General features: G+C 44.9%; 1 pseudogene across 1 annotated transcript; it reads left to right on the top strand.

Moving 5' to 3' along the window:
- Positions 1–335: 335 nt before the first annotated feature.
- Positions 336–1,277, top strand: LOC308643204 (olfactory receptor 14A16-like; annotated as a pseudogene). The gene has a single exon. The product of its transcript is annotated as an olfactory receptor 14A16-like (transcript).
- The last annotated feature ends 3,636 nt before the right edge of the window (positions 1,278–4,913 follow it).

The raw sequence follows: 4,913 nt of genomic DNA, 5'->3' as shown, positions 1-4,913 counted from the left end.
TGCATTCTATTAGGACATTCAGACTTTGTGAAGAAAAACTCAGAAAACATGATAAGACACCATGAAAAATGTGATCAACCAACTGGAATTTTATAGAAAAACTTTATTGTTACAGCCAACATTGAATCCCCTTTCCTGCCAAGATCTCTCTCTCTCTCTCTCTCTCTCTCTCTCTCTCTCTCTCTCTCTCTGTCTCTCTCACACACACACACACACACACAAACACACACACACACACACACAAACACACACACACACACATTAAATAGGAACAAATATCAAGCCTGATCTTTCCATCCAACTTGCCCTTTTTATTGCAGAACATTTCATCAAGAATGAACAGAACGTCAGGGCTCATGGGCTTCCTTCTCCTGGGTTTCCCTGGCCCATGCAGCCTTCAGCTCCTACAAGCTGGGGCTCTCGCTGCAGCCTACCTGGCTGCCCTGGTGGGGAATGGCCTCACCATCACCATCACCTCCCTGGACCCGGGCCTCCATTTGCCCATGTACTTCTTCCTGAGGAATATCTGCCTCATTTCTGCTGTGGTGCCCCAAGCTGTCACTAACTCTGTCACCCACTGCTACTCCATCTCATTCCTCGGCTGTGTGGCCCAGGTCTTCCTGGTGCCTTTCTCTGCAGTTGCAGAGCTGAGCCTCCTCACAGTGATGTCCATGGACCGTTATGCTGCCATCTGCCATCCCCTGCACTATGAAGCCATCATGAGAAGGGACACCTGTGTGCAGATGGTCACTCTGTCCTGGCTCAGCAGTGGCTTTGTATGTGCCATGCACACTGTAGCACCTTTTCCTTTTCTTACTGTGGAAACCGTCAAATTCAGCAGTTCTTCTGTGACATTCCGCGTGTTGGCTATTTCTTGCTCCCAGAACGTGACTGCAGAAGTCGTGCTCATCTTCATAAGTGCCATCCTGGACACTGGCTGCTTTGCCTGCATCGTCGTCTCCTACGTCTTCATCTTCTCCACTGTCAGGCGGATCCCGTCCACAGCAGGGAGGGCCAAAGCCTACTCCACCTGCCTCCCCCACCTGGCAGTGGTAGTGCTTCTCCTCTCCACTGCCTTCACTGCTTACCTGAAGCCTCTCCTAGGGTCCTCCTCCTCCACTCACCTGGTGCTCTCTGTGGTCTCTGTTGTGCTGCCCCCATCCCTCAACCCCGTCATCTACAGCCTGAGGAACAAGGCCATGAAGGCAGGATTGGAGAAGCTGGTCACTGGGAAGCTCCTGACAAAGCAGCACATCCTCCTGTTCCTCCATGGATAGAGCAGATCCCTCTCCATGTTTGTGCATGTCCCGGGCTGCTCTAAGCTGGCCTGTTCTTGTCTCAGGGTTCCTGCAACCTTGGTGCTGATCGTGATCCAACTGGAGTGAAAGACACTGACGGGTTATCACTGAAGGGGGGCCTGGTCTGATACACTGCAGTCTAGGAGAACTGCCAGGGGGGTACTGGGGGTCTGCCCCTCTTCCCATCATGCTCTCTTGTCTTACGCTTCTTGGATGAAATCATATATCTTGGGTTCAGATATTTTCAAGTTAGTTGTTTAAATGTCTTACTCAACTAAGGCTGTGGACTCTCTGGTGTCACTGATTGAAAGCCAAAGAGGAAACGTGCCTTGGGTGACCTCAAAGTCTCCTGGTAAATGGGCAGGAGGTCTGGACCTCCCTCACATGGTAGGACACTCTTGATGCTGTTGTGTTGTATCTTTGCCTTTGTAGCAATTGTTTCCTGAGTCATTTCTTGTACCTTAAGATGCAAAACAACACCTAGTAAATAAAGTATCCCTCCAGCTAAAGAGCATATGTTAAATACCAATTGAGCAGGAGGCAGGTGTGACCTGGAGTCGCGTTCTTCACACACAGGCAGCTTTCCCACCACTATAGAGGCATGTGCACTGGCAATGCCCCCTGGTCACAACAGTACACAATTTTGTGTTGTGGTAAATTAGAAGAATTTCTTTAAAAATTTTTGTGCAAATGTAATGGCTATATTAAAACAATTCACTTTTCTTAACACTTTGAAAATATATTTATTTTATTCCATTAACCACTGCTTGGAACTACCAAGTGACATTGTTAAATATGTGCTCATTAATATCTCTCTTTCATCACTGAACGTTCATATCTTTCCATTTACCTGCACGGAAAATATGCTTCAAATCAAGCTGAGTTACTCCCAGCTCCTACCTGCCAAGAGAGAGATGGGAGAGGGAGAAGGGGGGTGTATGGGGAGAGACATAAAGAGAGAGAGAGAAAGAGAGAGAGAGAGAGAGAGAGAGAGAGAGAGAGAGAGAGAGAGAGAGATTATAACTGAACTTCTTCATTTTCTGTCTGATGACAAGATAAATAACGATGTGCGGCAACAAAATTCTTTAAGGAAACATCTTCATAAGTGTTCATTGGAGAAGAAGGGAAGATTGAAGCATGCCTTGTTTTACTTTTTATTATCTTAAGATATCATGTTATCTTTTTGCTTTTATTATCTTATCAACATTCTATTTTTACATAAAACTACCATATGTTGTAGCAGACTTGCTGCTGAGTACCTATGCAAAGGAAATGACATGAGGGTGCAGAAGGAGGTCAGCAGGACCACTGTCCTGCAGCTCCATTCAGGGTATCCTAGAAATGGATGCCAGAGTGTCCACCAAACACTTGAGAAATGGGCAGGCCAAGGAGGTTCGGCCTCCAATTCCAACATCCAGGAAAGTTGAGTAATGAGGATAGAAGATACAAGGCCAGCCTGGGAAACCTAGTAAGAGCTTGAGTCACAATTAAAAATGCAAAGGTTGGGGGCCTGTTGCACAGCTCAGTGGAGAGTGCACTCAAGTTCAGTCCTCAGTGTCACCAAATGTATGATGAGTGGATGACAGTGCTGGTACATTTATATACAGAATAAAACTGAGCCTCAGAAAGACAAGAATCTGCAGTCTGTGGCAGCATGGGTGAAGCTGGAGGTCACTGTGCTTGGTGAAGTAGCCAGACCCAGACAAGCAAGCGCTGCCCAGCGCCCTCACACTTGGAACAAAAACAGCTGCTTCACTGAGTGCAGAGCTGCAGGGTGGTCAGCAGAGGATGGAGAGTGGGGTGGGAGGAAGGAGGGTGGCCCAGGATGTTCAGTGGGTGCAGTTACACAGGAGCAAAGATCTGCCCTGCTACACTGCAGCAACTATCGATGACAGTGCTGGAGGGTCTATTTCTAAAACCTGGAAGAAGGATTTTGGAAGTTTTCACTATAAACAAATGGCAAATGTTTGAGGAATAGATGTGTCCATCCTGATTAAACATTATGCAATGTTAAGGAATGCACACATCACATGGTGCCTCAGAATATGTACAATGTCCTTTTAATGTATCAACCAAAGTAAATTTAATTCAACTACACAAAATAGCAGAATATTGTTTACTTTGACTTTGGGTGGTGCTGTAGGCCACTTTTAACCACTATTATCAGTCACTCATATCCTTGGTGCAGAAAGAAAGTTAAACATAGATGGAGAACTTCATTGTCTTTAGATCTGTAGTAGGTCAGTGCAGGCGCGGTTTGGCCATTACTGGACTCATTTCAGGCTTCACATTGCACCTCAGATGTTGGTTCATTATCATATGTACAGCTGCTCATGCTCATCGTGAATCATATTCAATGCTGCTGAACACAGTGTGTGTTAACACACTCTAGTATCTCTCTGTGTCCGTCTTCAGCATTCGATGCTTTGCTCACTCGGTGTCACATGGAAGCCAATGAGGACCCGAGGGTCTGTTTTCTTTCCCTTCTGCTGCCTCCTCACTTTGTCTCTCTGGAGATGCCACAGGTTGCTCTAAGCCTCGGTGCTCAGGTCAGTTCTGATTCACTGCAGCCTTGGTCCCAGGGTTTGTAGGTCTGGCCCCTTCCTGTCTCCATGCACCGTGTCCCTGGGCACCTGGTCACTCACCAAGGGGCAGCACGGACCTCAGGTTACTCACTCAGCACATCTTACCAGTGTTGTGCATAGGGGTGAGCTAGTGATGTATAGAGTCTGAAAACCCTTTAACCCTAGCAGGTTTTCCAGATGAGACGTACATAAGATCATAGTTTAGGCTTTCAATTTCATAGTTTAGAAAATCCCATGGAAATCCTATCATTACTTTGAGACATACATTTATTGCATTTTGGAAGCCAACAATAAGTATGCACGGTTGTGAAATTCCCTACGAAGACACATGGTGTATGAATAAAATTTATCAAATGATGATGCATTTTAGAGCAAATAAGCGAAACTAAGTAATTTAAGGTATTAAACAGAAATTAATATATATTACATTACATCATGTTTCCATTATGCTTATTACACTTTAAGCTTCCATGTGGGGCTGGAGTTGTGGCTCAGCCGTAGAGTGCTCGCCTAGCACATGCGAGGCCCTGGGTTTGATCATCAGCACCACATAAAAATAAATAAATAAAGATATTGTGTCCAACTAAATTTTTTTTTTAAAAAAGCTTCCATGTGTTACCCTAGTTTAATTATACAGAACATGTGGATCGTAAGTATAGCATCTTGTTTGAGTTGTTTAAGTTTAGGATGATAAATTGAATATAAAGCATATACTTTTTATCTTCAATATTTTACAAGGAAAAAACTGTGAGTTACATACAAAATAAGCTTTTGATCAATGTAGACTTCATATCTTTTAAATAATATGAAGAAAGAACTAAAGTTGAGCTCCAGCCTGCTCCCCACTAAAGTTGAGGAAAATATGCTTCCTCCTTACTAACCATTTCCTACACAGTGTCAGCTGCAGGTGGGCACCCATTGGCACCACTAGTGTGGCCCATCCTGGCCAGAGCTGGCCTCATGCTGCATGGTCCAAGACATCTCTTCCTATCTCCTGTTTCTAAATATCTGAAAAATCTCTGCCAAATAA

The sequence above is a fragment of the Spermophilus citellus genome (genome assembly GCF_964194105.1).
Source record: "Spermophilus citellus genome assembly, chromosome: 1".
NCBI lineage: Eukaryota > Metazoa > Chordata > Mammalia > Rodentia > Sciuridae > Spermophilus > Spermophilus citellus.
The sequence above is the reverse complement of the archived record's forward strand: the minus strand, read 5'-3'. Positions and strand labels throughout refer to the sequence as shown.